Here is a 20,061-nt window from a genome sequence, read left to right as displayed (position 1 = left end):
TAATTCACCATGGAGCAAAACATTAGGCCATGATACAGATCTGGGCAATGATTGAAATAATAACAGACTGTTTAATTGCTAAATTACAGTGGTGATATTATGAAATAACATATTATATCCGCATTTATAATAAATTAATCCATCATGATTAAAGGTCTCTCAATGAATACCAAGCGAATTAATACATGATTGGCCTTTATAAGTATAAGCCTTTAAAATTATGCAGCATTCTGCAAGCAGCTAACAGCCTGCAAAATAAAGTTACAATGAGAAAATGTGTTACAGAAAAACTTTTCTACATTTCATGCAGAACACCTTTTCTTTCAGAACATTTTTGCATTAAATTTGTTAGCAATTATGACAGATAGCTCTTTAACAGGAGAAAATATGTCCATAATCACACGGTGTTTGAGAGAGAGGAGAAAATTACCACAATATGACTAATTTTATGAAAGATATCTGTCATTTTCTACTATCGTAATACAAGCTGTTTAGTAAGTAAATTTAATTAGCCAGATTTCTCATTTTAAAAAGAAAAAAAAGAAAAAGGCTTTTACAGCATGCCAGGAGCATATCCCTTGAATATAGTTTGTTTAATGTGTCTAATTACACTGAGTCATCAAACTTTCCTAACCTTGAATATTTTAAATTAATTTATTTCCTCATTGTTTTTCCTATATACATTTTGCAGCTATTTCTAATGTGTAGTAGATGTTGATGGTTGTTGATACCACCATTTTGGAGTCTCTGCTTAAAACTGAAGCTTTTCTGTGCGTGGTGTTGTACACGAAGAAAGAAGCCTCTACCAAAAAGTTTCCCTTTGAAAAAAAGACTTACAATGAATGAGAAGTAAGAAAGTCAGGGAGAGCAAGTATATCTGCCCCAGGTCATAAATAATTCAGTGAAACATTGGAATCTGTGGTCTAGTCCAGATCACACTATGCTTTTGGTTATAATAGGATATAATCATATGTCAACAGTAAGTTCCTGCTTAGATGTGTAAAATTCCTTCCATTGCTCATAATAGTTTCAGACCTGATAGACTGGTCCTTTTATTAATGGGGATAATATGGTTCGTTTTCCACAAAACAATGATTGCCCCTACTTCACGGAACTGACAATATAAATAAAGATTGGTAGTCTGCAGAAGCTTGTGCTAAAACATGGTTCCCCAAAAAGCTGTGAGTATTTATGCAGTGTTTTTCCACTTATAAGAAAACGAAAAAACAAACAAACAAACAAACAAACAAATACGATTTTATTTCATTGATCTTAATGTAAATCTGAGAACATCATGGACTGTATTTTAATGTAGTTAATATCAAAATCTGAATAGAAAGCTCAATTCAGTCTCAGTTAAAACAAATACTAAACTAGTTGTTTGTAACTTAATATAGCATGTTTTCCTCTCACTTAAATTATTAAGAATGCTTAAGCTCATAGAAGCTACTCACTTCTTGAACAAAACCTCTTGGAGAATTTTTGACGTTAATGCACCTTCCAAATTCTGCTCCTAAATACAAACACCATCCAGACTTTGATATCTGCTGCTTTTTTACGCAGGGAAAGACTTCTTCCTTATTCAGAAAAAAAAAAAATTACTACATAAAATGTCCATGCACATTGTCTCGATGTGTGTTGAACTGTACAGGATTCCACTAAAAATGAAAGCTCCTTTTCTCTTATTTTTCTTTTGTGTTTGCTTTAATTTGCTTTCATGCAGAAACATTTATATATGATATGTATGGAAATCATTAGTTCTGGCAAGTTTTTACTACCTTAACCTTAGATTTAGGAAATCTAATTGTACTTCATATGTGTCTGGTGTTTAGAGAGCATTGTCCACCCAATAGTGTGAACAGAGTTACTAAATGTGGGCAATAAGTCAGCCCAGAAGATAATAGATTGTTTCCCAGGGAGGAATAATCATTAAGAGAAGTGGATGGGGAAACCAGAAGGACTTCGGTTGTTTTTATGTGCGCATTGTAAATCTGCTAGAATATTTGTGAACTTAAGCACTGTATCTAGTCCTTCAGACCAGGGTTTACCTCCACACTGTCACAGTGTTGCAGGAGGAACAAGGAGACTTTGATAAATCCAGTAAATGCCCCTTGCCTCCTGCACAAGGTCTTTAGATGAGTTGCAGTGGAGAAGGGTCAGAAAGTTGGCAGAAAAGTACCAGGCTAAGAATTGGTATGTGGATTAAGCATCTTTTTTTTCACAGACTCACAATATCCCCTTCATCAAGACTTCCAGTCTTATATTTAGGCAGCATGAAGTGCCCACATCTGGTCAGGGGAGAGATTTGGCTGCTTCTGAAGAACAACTGATGCTTTAGTAAGGCACCATGTAGGGACAACGCTTAGAGCAGTCAGAAGAAAATATTAGATCCAAAGCCCTGTGTACTAAAACAGGCCATTTGAATATGTCTTTTAGATTTTCTTTAATTCTCTATCTATAAAATAACACTTTCTAAATGTACAGCACAGATAAACTCGGTGGAGCTTAGTATTAGATGGCATATGAGTATCTATATTCATACCCGTGCTATACAGATAGAAGAAATATGTGTTTCAGCATGTGGTACATGCAGACATCAAACAAATCAACTCCTGGGAGGTCAGCAAGAGAAAAGGTGTTAGAAACTCGAGGGAATTTTATCTGAACGAAGGCAATAGGATCAAGCTCTGAGACAGAACAGCTTTTAAGTGAGCACAGACAATCCTGCAATTAATGGAGACACATCTACTCAGTATTACAGTACATCCGACCTGCATCCTTGGCTTATTAATTTCTCCCACTAGTACAAGTAGGTTGATGTCTTCTAAATTAAAAACAGTTCTGCCTTAGGAAGAATTGCCAAAGAATTTGTACATTAGAAGTCTCAGGAGATGCCACTCTTGCATACTGCCTTCGCTGGGGAAGAGTACAAGCTTATCCTTCAGGAAGTGTCATCTGTCAGTTATGACAGCTACACATTTGTATTCATTTATGAATTCACAATTTACAACTGTGGCTATTTAACACAACAATTCCCTGGAAAATCTTTGGACTCCATGTTTGCATAATAAGAAAAAACTTTCAAGAACAGCTCTTCTCCTTCCTCTAGTTCTGCTATCACTGTTTTGTACTCAACTAATTTTACACAAGAATAATTTAGAACAGCATTTGGCAGGGTTGTTCTGGCCTCTGTGCACATAGGAAGCTTGTGAATGTCTTTCATTCTTGCTATAGGGGACAACATTCCTAACAGGGTGTATTCAGGAGAGTTGATTTTGTTATTCTGTAGAGTGAAATTACAGTCTTGTCGTCTGAGCAGATATGACTGTTAACAGGAGCAGGGATCCAGGTACTAAAGCTCTGTTTCTGCTTCAACTAAAGATGTCCTGAGTGACCTTAAATAAACTGCTTAATCCAGCTGGTTCTTCATCTTTGTATAACATCAAAATACAGCTAACATTTGTTCTTCTCCCAGGCACAGTGTGGGGAAACAAGCTGTTCATAACCATGAGGTGTTTAGTTAGCTCAGTATCCACTCCACCATGTATTTGGTCTAGAATATACATTGCTTCATGAAGTGGAGCCATAACATATATGAGTCCACCTATGTTGTTAGCGCTGCCCCTTCTGAGTGCATTCCCTTTGACAGCTGAGTTGGTGGTGACCATCTGTGATGTTAGCTCATTGACTTCTTTAGACCAAGAGATATAGGATGAAATAAAAGGTTGTCTAGCTCTCCCAAGACAGAAAGGAGACAACTAAGTATAAAATTTACTTGTGATGGGGAAGCAAAACCAAAAAATCTCATTAATTCTACACTATTTCAGTTGATTTCAACAACTGTATTTAAATAATCTGTACGCTCAGAACAAAAGTTGATCCAAAGAGGATATTTCCATGAGTCTTTTTTTTTTTTTCCCTTCTTTTGTTCTTTGTCCATTAGTCATTGGGGGACTGATGGAGGGGAAGAAGATGTTGGCTTGGAGGGGAATAGGGGTTATTTTAGTAGAATATTGGCCTCTGAGAAGTACAGGGAAGCAAATGACAGAGAGCTGTTGGTGGACTTGAGCTTCAGAGAAGGTGAAGCAACATGCTGCTTAGTGCATGTGTAGTAACGGGAAATGTGATTTATGAGGAGAAGAGCAGGTTATAAGAATAAATGACATTAACCTTCTGCTTCAAACTCTTCTCATTAATCTCCCAGTAATAAATTGTAATGGTCAAAAAAAAAAAAAAAAAAGAAATCTTCAGGCTAGTTTTGCCATGATTTGACAAAGCCCTTAAAGAGCTTCCCAAAACAAGATACTCTTTGTTTCTGCTCCTCTCAACTTCTTGGGATATCCTATATGTGACACAGAAAAATCCTAGACAAGTTGTAACTTTGCAATAATATACCTCACCACAACAACATCTTTTCACTTCTAGCTGGAAGTCAATGTCCATTCCTCATGGCTCCCACCTTTCTTTCTTCTCTCCCTTCCCCATAACTAATGAGATATAACGGAGCGGCAACTTGTGACTGTATATCTGCTGATTAGCCTGAACACAGTGAGTAGGTGAATTTGCATTTGTAACACTGAAATGAAAACAGATACCTGAATGAACTTCAAAAATAAAATAAAAAAATGAACCAAAACCAAAACAAAAACAACAACAACAACAACAAAAAACACCACAAACCACTGATGAGATAACAGTTTCCTTCAACAATCCACAGGAAAGAAAATTCAGCAAAAAATCTTTAATTCGTACTGAACTCTGCTACATGTAAGGATTGCAGAAGTGCTGCATGCTGCTGTAACCATCCAGATAACTTGTCAGTATCTCAGTAAAATAGATTGAGCTAATCACTAGCCATTGAATTTCATTCTCCATCTGAAATTCTTGGCTTTGGTGTACTGCAAATGTTTAGTAAGAGTGTTTTTTATGATTTTCAGTTATCTTTAAAAGCATCTTTTGAAAAACAAAGGCTCTGACCTGATAGGAATCATGGGCTTCATGGAGTCATTTTTCTTCACAAAGTAGTAGAAGTAGCACTGTCACAACAGCAAAATAGTATTCTATCCAGGGAGTAAATATATTGATTGCTTATTTAACAGAACTAGTGAACAACACACATTACACCTATTCTCTGCAGCTTGCACTGACTTCCAATTTGCTTTTGGATGTTGGACCTGATGTATAAGCCATGGGGTTTGTGCCTATGACTGTTTTTCTTCTCCTTTGCTCCTTCCTGTCTCCTACCACTAGAAATGAGTTGGGATCCATCTGCTAACAATCCCCATTAACTCAGAGGGACCCAAGCTTCTGTCACTTCTCCTGCTGTCCCCATAATTTTAACCCATTTAGTGACTGGTACAGAGACTATTTACTCAGATAATTGCCTGGAGAATGAATGTAGGCTGAGTTGAGATCATTTATAGGACTTCATAATTAAACATTTTTCAGTTTATTTTGTAATCATCGTTCTTGTCAGCCCTCTGCATATGACCAGAGGTTTGTACCACTGTAGATTTTTGTTTTGTTTCCTAATATAAAATAAATATGACGGGGCTTTATGTCTTCATATCAACTTGAACTTAGTTTAGCAATAACCACATACTGTCTAGGCATAAGGTTCCTCAGTTGCTGTGGTGAAAAGATTGAAGTTTTCAACATTTAATCAGCATCTATGAAGGCTGCTCTGTCTGGTGGACTGAGCAAGGAGCTCCCAGATCTGAATTCAAAAGAAAACCTTCATTTATACTGTCTTTGCACCGAGGTATTGCCCTGTCACTTTGGAGAACCTTGCAGCTCTTCTGCTAATATTGCTGATGCTCTTTGGGGAAATGTAGAGCTTCAGCTGTTCTGTGCTATTAGCTGTGCATCTCCCCAGTACACACATTTTTAAAGGCAGCTGAGTGGATCACCAAATGAATGTTTGACTCAGTGACACACACTTGATGTTTCATTAGTTTTACTCTGCCTTTGAGATTTTGCTCACTCTAACCATGGTTTCCCTCATGAACCTGTACACCTCTGATATGGGATTGCTAATGCCTGTCTCCCTTGTATTTAACATATGCGGATAGAGAAATCCCACCTGACTACAAGGTGTGGTACAGAATTTCTGGTAATACACTAATTGCATTTGGTAGCAGATAGAATGATAGAATCATAGAATCATAGAAACATAGAATCATTTCAGTTGGAAGAGAACCTCACAATCATCGACTCCAACCATAACCTAACCTAACTCTAGCACTAAACCATGTCCCTAAGAACCTCATCTGAACACCTTTTAAACAACTCCAGGGATGGTGACTCCACCACTGCCCTGGGCAGCCTGTTCCAATGCCTGACAACCCTTTCCGTGAAGATTTTTTTCCTTATATCCAACCTGCACACACTGAGCTCTACTCATTTGTCTAAGACTCTCTAGTTCACATCCATACTTTACTGAAACATGTGCAGACTTTAGCCTGCTGCCTTCAACGTAGCTTTTGAAGTCGGCATTTCAGAGGCTTTATTTGCCTAATATTTAGCTTGCTCCTAGACGCAGCCAGCTTGTGTTTCTGTGATTTCTCCATAGGTTACAACAAAGCCACTTCAGCCCATGAGATACATGGAAATTCTCAGCAGTGTGAATTTGAGATATTGCATTGCCAAACCAGTCTTCTTTTAAGGCAGTATAATGATTTAGACAGAAAGTTTACTGTAAACATCTCATTTGGTGAAAAAGCGGTCACCCCAAAACAAAAATGTGGTTGGTTGCTTTGGTGCTCATCTAAGTTGGGGCAAATATGGGAGTTTCAGTGCAAGAAGTTAATTCAGGTCTCTTTCAGCATGAAAAGCTTGGACTGGTCATTGTTTCATCCTAAGGTAAATGTTTTTAATGTCCCACATTTTCTGAAATAGGCAAGCTCTGTCCTGACCAACTACTCCATTGATTGTAAATGTTTGTATTATATCAAAAAAAAAAAAAAAGGAAAAAACTGAAAAACTTTACCACCAAGCCAAACCCCTCAAGAATATGTTTGCATTTTTGTCTTGTAGAGAGAGATAAGCTTTAGTTTGTTCTTAGGAAACAAGGCATATGTAATAATAGTGATTGTCTTCCAGGCTGCTGTGACTTAATTTCTGAGTCCATGAGCAGACTTCAGCCCAGTTTGCCGGACACTCTATATTTTACACTAGTAACTGGTTCTACACGCACAAAAGCCAGGACTAGTCACAGCTCACAATGTCCATTGCTTGCTGGTGTTTCCCAGGCAGAACCATCTCATATATTAGTTGGGACAAACCCAGGGCACAAGATGGATGCAAACTTGTAGGATGTTTGGCTTCATTAATTCTTTAGCTCACACAGCAGTCTGTGAGGTAGGAGGGGGATGTGGATTGGCAGGAAGGGATTAAATATCTTGTATTTGGAGAATCCCTTGAAATGGCATGTAAAGTAAATCCTCTGCTCTGTAGAGTTTCCTGGGAAATTATTGTCCCAGTCTTTATCACAGCTTATCTCTCACACAGTGTCCTTTTAGCATGTGCACACCGAGGCCCAATCACACTACTGAGCTGCTGCGTTATCACGGATATAAGCCCTCTCCCCCTCACGCTGCAAGAGCAGATAAATGGGAGGCAGGTGTGTTGTATCCAGCATGTTAACTGAGTTAGTGCTCCCCAAATCTCCTTCTTCAGCTCACCCTTTTATCTTGTCTTTAACACCAAGCAGCCACCACTGATAACAAGCAGATTAAAAACGCTATCAGATTAACATTTTTATGTTATAAATGGTCAAGAACTTCACATTAAAAGAATATCTTTCCTGGCATTAAGCATCCTTCACTCACCCAGGAAGCCTTTATCAGCTTGAACCTGCTCTACTCATTGCATAATAAATCTCTGAACCCTGATTTCATCATAAGGAAATTCTTCATGAGGACAGCAGGGAGCTAAATGGATGACTGTGTTTGAAAGGAAAATCAAGCAAAAAGATTAAAGTGCTGGTCTTCTTTAGTTTAGAACTAACTCTCTGTACTAAATCTTTTAGTTGGGGATTGCTTAGTTTGGATGTTTCATAGTGTGACACAGCTTTTTGCTTTCTCCAAAGCAGTTAAAATTTAGCTCAGATCAGATTTACTCTAGATAGACTAAGTTTTAATGAAAAGTCTTTTTTTTTCTTTTTTCCTCAAGAACCAAAGCTCTCATCCACTCACCCTCTCTAATGTACTAATATCACCATTAGCACTTTTGTGCACTCCTGTTACTCATTTGACAGTTTCTAGCATCCTTTTTTTTTCAATAACAAAGTACTTCTCAGGCAAAACACGGGGCTTCTAAAAAAGTGGAAAATCTGAAGAAACTACTTTGATAAACATGGCTATGGTAAATGTTCCACGGAAAATCCTGTGAAAAATGAGCAAAGGTCATTTTCAACCCTGTCAAATGGAAACACACTTGCAGTTTAGCTTGGGCAGCAGTAGTCTTACAAGTGAAATGTACTAAGAACATTAATCAATTTTTTCAGGGTAAAAGCTGAAAAGTCATCAGGGCAGTTGCCACTAACTTCACTGAGGGTGAAGTGATGCCTAAGAAAAAGATCGCATTTATCTATAAGCACAACCCCAAAGAACAGGGGCAAGGAGTGTTGTTCAAAGACTGGTGTTTGCATTGCAATTGTTGTACCTCTTGTAGACAATTAAAGCTCCTGAATCTCTGGCAACTTCAGATAAGCACTGAAGCCACTCAAGGAAAAGTAAAAAAAAAAAGGAATAATAATCTTTCTGGTAGACTGAATAAATGCAAAATCGTCTGGTGTGGAAACACTGCTTTTTTGCATAGTGTATCCATGTTGATTTAATGAGGTTTTCAACAACAGCTGTCCCAGAAATGGTTTTACATTCATCCAGTGCTCTGTTGCTCTTCAATATCTTCCTTGAAGATAATCTCCAGTCTACTTTAGCTATACTTTAAGATAGGCTGGCTGGCACAGTCCCAAGTTGCTTGACTAGTGTTGCCTGATAGATTTGATTTTCAATCCTGAGATTATTTTTTAAAAAAACATATAGTGCCTGAAGGAGTCTGAATTGTATTTTCTCTTCAGGATACTGGACAGTTTCTATCTTTTAATACACAGCTGTGCAATACTCAATCATTAATAATTTCCTATACAGTGTTCTTGAAAGGTGGAAACTCTAGTACATTGCTATTTAATAAAACCTTTTTTTTCAAACTCAGATGTTCACAGTCACCTTTGGGAGAAGGATAAATCTTCATCCGTGAAGATGTCTCTTTTTCCATTTGAAAACTACTGCTGTATTCCTTGGAGGAAACACTACTTTCAGTTGCATACCAGATGTAATCTGGGTCAGTGCCCTAACCTTTATAGTAAAAAATAAGTAGAATTTAAGTAGAATTTATTTTGGGGTTTTTTTTTGTGTTTTTTATTTTAAAAAAGTGGCACTTCAAATGTTTATACAAACTAGCAAATTGTCCATGGGTGCGCCAATATATAGGACGAAACATGACGAGAGAAAATATCCTTAGGTTGCACCAGGGGTGGTTTAGATTGGTTATTAGGAAACATTTCTTCACCAAAAGTGTTGTCAGGCATTGGAACAGGCTGCCCAGGAAATGGTTGAGTCACCACCCCCAGAGGTGTTTAACAGACATGTAGATGTGGTGCTTAGGGACATGGTTTAATGGTGGACTTGGCAGCGTTAGGTTAACCATCGGACTTGATGGTCTTGAAGATCTTTTCTAACCTAAATGATCCTATGATTCTATAATACAAAATGTACAGGGAACAGAACAAATAGTTGTTTTGAAATTTTTAACAAAATATACACTGATTTCAGTTACTGACAAGTAATCCCTACAGCAATGCTCCTAGGGCTGGATTTTGCAACCCATATTTGTACTGGTTAAAACATATCTGAAGTTAACATTTACATCTCTCATATCAATTGAAACATTACCCTTGATTTCAGTGGAAATGGAATAACTTCCTTTTGGGGGAGCAAGAAAGTATCAAGCTAGAAACTCTATTTTAGTAAGGCAATGACATCAGACCCACTTGACAGTACTTTAACCCTTACCATTTCAGAATAAAAAGGTAAGCAGCTGAGCTTTTGTTTGCAGAGCAACTTTCATCTAACCAGATCCTAAAGAATTGTGCAAACGTAACTGATTGCATGAACAATACAATGATTCACTGCAGCCAGCAGCAAAGTTCAGCAACAGCTGAGGCTGAACAAAGCAGCCACATACAGAAAATCCAACCAAAAGGGCTTGAGGCTATAATGATTCCTATAGAGGAGGCTCTTCTATTTTTAGTGTGAAAGGATATTGGGGAAGGAGTAGAAAGGTTAGGCATGGAGATTCCAGCAAGTAGGAGTGTAAGAGGCAACATGACCAGGCAGAAAGTGATGATAGGACAGGAAGAACAAACAATAGAAGTGCTCTCAGCACCTAATGCCAATTTCCAATAAATTCAAGCATCACAAAGGGTTTTCGCCACATGACTCCTATTGACTTTAATAGGAGTCATGCAGCTAAAAAACCCTCATTGCTTGGAAAGTTCCTTATTAAAAAGTGAATACAAAAAAATAATTCAAGACAGATGGGCCATTCTGAAAGATCTGGCTTGGAAATACTATGAGTTATGCCAGGAGATAATTTGGCCGAATAGTTATACCGTTACCCCGGACACCTTTTTCCACTTGATATTGTACATGTGCCTTCTCCAGCACTAGTTACTGGATAAAGAGGAATGTGAGCTCAGTTGACACATTGGTAGACTGCCAAATAGCACTTAATAGAGTTAATAGACACTAATCCTGATTTAGAATTTTTCAGAGTTTGCTCCATAAATTACTGTGGCCACTGTGTGTTTAAATACTGTTTCTAAAGAGAAAAAGTGTACATGAAAGTGTAGCACAGATAGCTGAGTGTGCCTATGCTTATGTTAATCCCTCCTAATTGTATTTCTGAAATCTGTTTAGATGTTGTCATGCAAAGAGATGTTCTGTATTTTTTGAACTGTTGGAACTATCATTGACCAATAGGTGTTGCCTGATAGAAAAGATACTCTCAAACAAAAATTTGCAGGATTTTTAATCTCCCTTTGTAGTCTGATATTCCATATGAAGCCATACAAGAGGATAATGGAGAAGTTTGAGTGCAGGATCAGTAAAATGTTTTCGATTCAGATGTTAGATGTCAAGAAACATAAACCATTAGAGTAACAGTAAGTCTTCCAAAATGCAATTAAGAATATATAGATTTCCATCAGGCCATCCTCAAAGTGTATGGTTTGGAAGATCCACATAAGGAAAATGAACTGAGTTCATTCATTCTGGAGCATATGTCATACATGAAACCATCGTTTCCAAAGTTAGTTGTTAATAAGCTGAGAAGAAGAAAATATCTGGACTTACATATCTTTTGTTTCACAGGCTGGACTCAGTTTTGGAGGAAGAAAATATTCCAAGATCAGTGCAGGGGCCCATTTTACCAGCAAGCAGCACTCCACAGATACAGTAGCCCAGCACAAACTCAACTGTTTAACCTGTAGAACTCTTACCTGCCAAATCATTTTCTTGAGGAGGGTATTATACACGAGGTACAAAACTATGATTGCAAAAAGCAGCTGCAATATTGAGTGTTCCTATACTAATATACCCAGGTCATAGCAGCAGAGCAGCTTTTCACAGCACGAACCTTCTGCAAAATGTTAACCTGTATAAACACAAATCAGGCACTACATCTTAATATTGAATTCTCACATCTATAGCTCAGTGGAACTATCAAATCTATCCCTTATTCAACCTGCTCACATGCTGAAACAGAACTCTTTATTTAAATAAATGTTTCTAAATTTTGCTCTGCTGAAATGTATTCATCTACTTACCTCCATGATAACAACAGGTAAAGGTCAATGCAAATTTTGCACCTTAGAAGATTCAGCTTTGAAATCAGTTTCCAATTACAAGGAGCTAGGAAAAGAGTATAGTGTTTTAGGAAATGGTAGCTTTTTCCATCATGTTTCACTTTCTTGAATGTTTTTATGAAGCATCTAGGATTATACTGGAAAAGGACATGACTTGAGAGTGAAAATGGTAGGACAATTCCTATGATTCCTTTCTTTGGTCATATCAATTAAGTTAGCAGAGTCGTGAAAGAATACAAGGACATATACATATAGAAGAGAGCATGTAATACAGTCTCTTATTTATAGATGAAGCTGATACTAAAAATCTGAGACAGGGCACTTTAAAAGGAAGCCATATGTAGCACATAGAAATGAGCCTTACTGATGTTATCCTGCCCAAGAAATGGATGATGCATGCATTTACCAGGATGTACTGACATTTCTAACAACATAGCCAATACAGGATGAAGGAAGTTTGTGATCTAACAGTGAATCCTGAAAAAAACGTCTTCTCTCACCCGTGGCACATACATATCTCTCTGTTTCTGTGGGTTTTTTGTTAGCACAGTAGCTCCTGTTAACTTGAATCTGTAAATCTCTCTTCCCCCCTCTCCCCAGGCTTTTAGATGACTAACTTTCCCCCGCTCTGAGTAGGAACACTGGTTTCCCAACATGGAAATGCTAAGCATGACAACTACCTCCTCTCAAATACCACCACAAGTCTTGCCAATGTGCAAACAGCCTCTCTCGTTCAGATTTCTGGCCAGCTTGAAGACAGAAATAATGACCCAAGGTAACTCGGTCCAGATGTCAGCTACTCTCAGCACTCACTCTCGTGAAGATAAGAAATTGGCGTCCACTACAGAAGGAGGTTTTAAGCTGCTTTTCTCTGGTTTCTAACTTTGCAAGTCAAGAAAGAAGCCCCACTACATTAATGTTGCTAACTCCTTTGTAGTGAGGTAATCAAGAGAGAAGAAGAAGGCAACAGGAGGCAGGAGGCAAGAGGGAGGAGGTGCGATCAGAACATTTTCTTGGACTTTGCTGTACTGAATTATTTTGAGATAGTTGCAGTAGTTCAGCCTCATGCAATCCACCCTGTCACTTAAGGGTACAAATACAAAACTTGATGCAATTTGTCACTGAATACAGGCTGAAGGAAGTCCCTCAGGTAGGTGAGTGAATGTGGTGCATAAGTGCTTATTTTTTCATTCGCAGCTGTGATGAGAAACTCGAAATGTTTTGCTTCCTTATTTAAGATGGTCTTCCCAAGAGATTTCAAGGTCCTCAGCATAAAGATAACTGTGTGCTTTAAAAAAAAAAAAAAAAAAAGGGAGAGATGCAGATATCCGAATATGCCGTCCCTTGGCAGTGGAATGCAGCAGAACACTTTGCTACCATCAGACATCTTTCTTTGTGTCAGTAAAAATCTAACCCTTAAAAATAAAACATAAAAAAGGAAGAAATAAATCAAATCAAACCACATGAACAAAATGCTGGTACCCCAGGGACAGACAGAATATGTCTGAAGTCCAGAAATACGTTAATTGCAAACCAAAGAAGAAAGCACAATCCGATGAAGTAGTGATCCTCTACAGGTTTCAGCTGACACCTGCATTTAGCTTCCTTATTTTTTCCACCTTAATGAACATATGGAGACTGTTCTATGAAGGGAGCAATGTGTCAAACTCTCTGGAAGTAGTTTTGCATAGTCGCTGAAATGAAACAATGTAACTGGTTGTATAAACACTTTTCATTAATCACCAAAATACTGCTATGACACTTAAGTTAGCAGTTTAATTATTAAAAGCCTATATTCCTGGATTTCATGTTCATACAAATGTTATGCTATTCCAGTAAAACATTAGGAAAATAATGTGTCAGAAGGTAATGAATCAGTCACCAGTGGCTGGTTTATTTTTCCGTTCCCCTTTTCCTTTCTTTGCATTATTTGAAAGAAAAATATATCTAAAACTAAAACACAATTATCTACATATGTGCCTAAAATCAAACAATGGAATAGAAATAAAAGTGTCCAGGCCTCCTATGCACAACTGTATTGAGAATGTGAGGGATTTTGTGACACTGAGAAGCTTCAGAGCTGTGTAGCTTGAAGCTCACTTCCAGGAGTCCAAAAACGCTGAATGCTGCAATTTGACGTGGTAATAAATAAGAGAACCGGGAAACTGCAGGGCTTTCCAGCTCAGGAAGTGGTGTTTGAGAGTTCTGTCTTGTGCAAATCAGATAAACTGTCTGAGCTTCTTTCATTCTTGACTACCTTCCTTCTTCATATCCCTTATGCCACTCACTTCTTAGGCTGTTTGGGGAGCATCCCTCTGTTGTCAGACTTCTAGCATTTCCTGGGAAGTGTAGAACCTTTTAAAACCTTTAGTTGTTCTAGATTCTCTGTTCCTAAAGCAGTGCACATGCCTGAACTGTGCTGAAAGCCCAAACACCTTTGCAGTGAATGCAGATGATGCACTGAGGCTCCCCAGAGATCTGAGCTTCTATCAGATAATCTGGCAGTAGACCAAGCTCATTTGTGATAGAAACCTGCAGTAGTGTAATCTCAAGGGAAAAAAGGAAAAAAAGACATTTTCTCAGAGCAACACATTTAAGAAGAATTGGCATATTTCCACAGAACCCTGTTTTGCCAGAAAATTCACAGCGGCAACAAACTATTCGAAAAAGTGGATGAGTCCAAAATGTCAGAACAGAGTTAACAGTATAGCAGTCAAAACAGAAATCTCTATTTAACAGTATAGCAGAAAAAAAAAGTCACAGAAATTCACAGATTCTTTGTTTGTATTCAATGACTAGTTTATATTAAATTAACTCTATTGAAAATGAGGGATCTAATGAAATATTACAGAATATCCATGAAAAATTATTTCAAAACTTCTTATTAATTGTGTCTATTTTATGTGCCTCGGGAAAACTCCAGACTGCATAAGTTCAGGGTACTTAATATTACTGCAGTGATCTCTAAATTGTTCTTGGTTTTGCTGCACCTATGGCTTTTGCTCACTTTTCATGTATTTAGAACAACAAAAATATCACAGTCTGCTGTGTTATGTAGGCAGTAAAGAGATTTGGTGGCAATAGTTCAAAACTAGATTACTGTCTCTTGAGGTTTCTCTAAAGAAAATGGAGTGTTCAGTGTGCCAATGAGGGGAAAGGGAAAGCTGTGTAGTTAGCAAGGAATTTGACCTTTTCTTGCTGAATAAATACCAAAAGGCAAAAGATTGTTCTAGATTAGTGCCTTGAAGCACTAATTGTTACGTCACCGCAACAACTAATAGTGTGCAGCAGTGTGGGACCTGTCTAAAAGGCAAGGTGGGTTGTATCCATGAGTCTGACTGTTGGTAGGTGAATCTGCACCTGCTGTGTGTAAGCAGACAGGGAATATTCCCTGTGCTGTAACAGCAAAGCTGACCATCTTACTACACAACAGAGGATATGCTCACTTGTGCTTGGATCAGATCTCTGATATCACTTGCTGATGCAAAAGACTAACTCACACAATGCTTCGCAATGTGCTCTCCCTTGTTCCTAAAGCTCAGCTCTTCTTTTGTTTTTGTCGTTTTTTTTTTTTTTTTTAAATATTTTATATCGTATTTTAGTATTTGATATCCAGATGAGCTCACCATTAGAGAATGCAGCTTCACAATACACACTCTAGATTCCTAGACACACTGGGGACTTTCTCACTTACTTACACAGCACAGTGGCATACCAGTCCTTCTGGGCCATCTTGGAGATGACAACCTGGCAAGCCTCATGAATGATAATATTTAAGTATCATTGCTCCAATACATTGAGTCTAAAAGACCTGGAAGGTAAGGTACAGCAAGTATGTGTCACCGGTCATCCTCAGTTCCAACGTGATCCACAGAAGATAAAGAGTTTGTCCTGACCTGCAGTCATAGCTTTTGCTTTTCAGTTCACGATGTAATTTTATTTTTTTGTTTAGTTCTGTTGGTTTAAGTATTCTAGGGCAGCTAAGCACACGTGAGAGCCTTTCTGGTTTGTGAACCCAACAGCAGACAAGTAACTTTGACTTCCAGAAATCGTTTTCACTCTAACTCCAGGTCAAATAATGTGTAAAATGAAGTAACATGTCAACCAATCAAAACTTGGGTATTTCAATAATGGACCCTGTAGACTTTTTTGAGGCTGCTAAATGTACAGAAGTTCACACACAGAATCTTAAGGAGAGCCAGCTATACTGCATTCAAAGTGAAGACTGACTGTACAAGACCATCCTGCCTTACCTTAGGGACTGAAAGGTATTTTGGGCATAGTCTATATATTTAAATCTGAAAGTCCACATTCCAATTAACAGGACCAGCAAGTACACATTTGAGATAACAATATCAAATCTCAGTACTTTATGATCACCTATATGGTTTGCTTTTAATTCATAGGGAAAAAATAAATACTATGAGACAGTTGTAAGTAATTTTATAAACTCAGAGACAGTGCTGATTTATGCCATCTAGAAAGCTTGCAATAAAATAAGAAAAAATGGCTATGACATTCAGCAGACATTGCTTGACTCTCTGTCTTTCCTTGTTAATACAATTAACTCCCACACAATCCCTGGTAACATTCCATTAACCCTATCCAAACAAGAAGAATAATATACGCTTATCCTGTGCATCTCTGTCTCCAGTAAAACCCTGAAATATACTGGCACCCATTTAAAACCAACCCTAAAGCCATCCGTTCCTAATGATTCAAAACTGACAGATTTATTCATATACTTCACCATACACACTTACCCCCGGAGGGCCTTGGAACATTTTCTTCCCAGATCCTCAGGGAATTTATGCAAATGTTAACTTCTCTGCTTAAGAGAGTTTCAGGAGTGGAGTAACAATGATGATGTGGCTCAGGACCAAGGAATCATGATGCAGGGGAAGATTGCATTACAGCTGCCAATGTTAAAACTGGGTCTTGCCAGTATAATGAGCACCCAGTTTTATGACAGTAAATTTGAGTTAGAGAGCTTTTGAGGTTAGGTTATGTCAGTCTTCTTCAGACTCACTGCTGAAGGCAGGATAACATGCCCTCTTGTTGACACCAGAGATGGGCACTCTGAAAAATAGTTTATTCGCTATAGTATTTCACCCCTATTTTTTTCTAAAACCCTAAATATTTCATGTTGATATTTTGCAGGTGTTCTATTCCAAGCTTACTAGATTAAAATCAGATTAAAATTTGTGAATAATTAAAGGGAACCAAGTTGCATCTACTGATGTGGGTAGTAAGTTTGTACTCCAGTTCAGTACAGAATTGCCTAATTCTTTTTTTCTTCCTAAAACAACCTTCTTTACTTGTGAACTGGATGTTCCTCTTAAAGCAGTGCCTTAAGAAGCTATTCCCAAGAAAAATTTTGGTTGTAAACTGTAATTTAAGAATGTGCAGGCCATCCAGAATAATGGCTAACCAATAAAGAGAAGGATTAAAAACTTCTAATGTACTTGGTGATTTAATTTTGGAAATACATTTTCTAAAATATTCCCTGGATGTCAGGTAAGACAGAATAAGGTCAACCAACTGCCGGTATCAGTTGTGATCAAGAGAAAAATGTGGAAAAAATCTTACAATTAGAAATAGTTCTACAAAATGCAGTAGTCAAGAAGCAGTGAGGAAGAAAGGTTGTGAATAGAAAAATGGAGAGTACAGAAGTCATGGCAGAGAAGATAACGTAGAAGACTTCAGAAAGATTTAAAGGAAAGTCTTGAGAAATACTTGAAGCTAACCCTCACATTATTTTTACAGTTGAAACAAATGTATCAGTTGTCATAGATACAGTAGGATCTGATACAGCCAAAAAGTTTTCCAGTTTCTGTCAAGGAGGACATAATGTGTAAGCATTTCTAGATGTACCACCTACAGCTTTAAAGAAAAAGTAGGAATTAAAGCTTTACTAAAGCACGAAATGTTAAATACAAATGAGCTTTCCCTTTTACATTTATCTTTCAGATCATGAATGACAGAACATCATAAAACCAAGCAGAAGTTGTATTTAAATCCCCAGGTGTCTGACCTTACTAGGAAACAGACACCCACAGTAGGCTTTATCTCACACAAACGTATAGAACTACAATGTATGGGACCTGTAGTTTTGTTCCCTTTGTCTGTCATAAGGAGAGAGCAAGATAATTGCTACAAAAATTGCTGAACAACCTGATCTAGTTGAAGATTGCAGGGGCATTGGACTGGATGACCAGTAAAGGTCTCTTCCAGCCCAAACTATTCTATGATTCTATGATTTTATGATTCTGTGAAAATGCTGATCTTTAAACTACTCTTATGGATCTTCACCAGAGAGCAATCCATCTGTATCCATTTGCTGCACTCTCAGAAAAGCCAGGGGTGTGCAATACTAAAATCTGTTTAAGGATTCATATTTTGGGGAAACTCGCCTGTGAAAAGCATAAGGAAAAGCTCAAGGACAGATATCAAACCTAAACAGGCTGGTTCAAAGTTTATTTCAGACCTAGAATGCGTAAATGGATACAAGACAGCCAAAAGATATAGCCTAGATCTGGAAAGGATGTTAGAAAGTAACCTGGACTTTGATTTTTTTAATATTGTGAAGTGTTATCTACAGTAAATTTTGATCAATGTATTTGGCATTACTGGTGATGATACTTAGCTTTGAAACATAATAAGTACGGAAGTTGTCAGAAGAATTTTATTCTAAAATAAACAAAGAAAAAGAATACAAGCATATAAGCTAGACTCCAAAGTATCTCATTCTGTCGTGAAATTAGAACAAAAAGCTTTGGTCAAAGCAACATGGCAATGTGTAAGTAGTGTAATCAACATCTGAAGTTCTGGAGGTAGTGTGGAGACTTACATTTCTGCTCCGTACAGAGATTGTAAAGGTTCTCCAGCAGAAAATGAAGCTTCTTCAGATGGGTTTTGCTGAGCAGAGCTAAGCCTGACCACAGCAGCAGGGCAGGTGCTCTGGGTGCGTAATGTCACCTTACTGTTCACCCCTGGATCACCACACATCGATAAGAGTCCCCTGGATGAAAGGAGTAAAGGGTGAACATGGGGGAAAATAAGACATTGTTCTTCATGCAGATGATATGTAGTTTTCTGAACAAGATCCATTTTACTGCTTAGGAAAAAGTAGCATGGAAAAGATAGATTGGACTTAATTGTCTGATTTAAAATCAGTATGATAAACCAGAGGTGTTAGGCATCTGCTTTCCTGAGACTGTAGAATTCTTCCTAAATATAACTGATTTAAACACATTCATGTTAACCTTGTAGAAAACCAGGACAAACTTTTGAAAGCTAATTCTCTATCTCTGAACTAAAATAACATAAACCTTTTAGAATTGGAAGAAAGGGGAAGCTCTTGGAAAAGCAAAATAACTATCACTAAAATGAATCAATTCCTGAGATATACCATCTACATATATTAATATGAGACAATATTTTATGGATTTGGTTAATTGTTTTAATGAACATCAGTGCTGTATGAGTTTTCTAAAAGAAGATGTCTCAAAGCTGCCAACATATTGATTTGCTGTCAGCTTATTCAAATGTGTTATTAACTGACAAGAGTTAGCCTTACTCAATGGTATTGTTTCTTGTAGAACTGGAATTGTGGAAGAAACTGATTTCTCAGATGGATTACTTTCCTCAAAGCACCTTAAAACCCCCAACTGAATGTGAAAAGATTTGTTATCTTGCATCTCCAACAACTAACTTTGAAAAATCAGAAATTTGTGACTTCTGCCTATGAAACATGTAGCTCTGTTTCTGTCATTATAGGTACGAGTTACCAAGTAGTAAAGCTCTTTTCAGAGGAGGGTCTGAAAATTTGAGGTTACCATGATGTTGCAAAGCTCATTCTTCCCAAATATTCACAGACTATAAATTAATCAGAAAATTTCTTATTGGTCTTTTTATCCCTTCTAAGTAAATGACATGCAGACCTCAAGAGAATGAGGTAAATTTCTAAAATGCATACGATTTAAGACAAAGAAGATATAAGACAAGTAAGAAGATGAAGATTTGAGAAAGGCTGAAGAAAAGATAATCCAGAGCATGTATTTTTTAAACAAAATGTTCCAAAAATGGTTCCTGACTTCAGCAGACATCCGATGTTAGTAGTGATGCGTTGT

At 37.5% G+C, this 20,061-nt stretch overlaps 1 protein-coding gene across 1 annotated transcript in view; it reads left to right on the top strand.

Moving 5' to 3' along the window:
* Positions 1-20,061, top strand: part of CELF2 (CUGBP Elav-like family member 2) — a 558,210-nt gene that overhangs the window by 14,621 nt on the left and 523,528 nt on the right. The window lies entirely within an intron of this gene.

Source organism: Patagioenas fasciata, chromosome 1 (genome assembly GCF_037038585.1).
Source record: "Patagioenas fasciata isolate bPatFas1 chromosome 1, bPatFas1.hap1, whole genome shotgun sequence".
Lineage (NCBI taxonomy): Eukaryota > Metazoa > Chordata > Aves > Columbiformes > Columbidae > Patagioenas > Patagioenas fasciata.
This window is presented reverse-complemented; position numbering and strand designations above follow the sequence as displayed.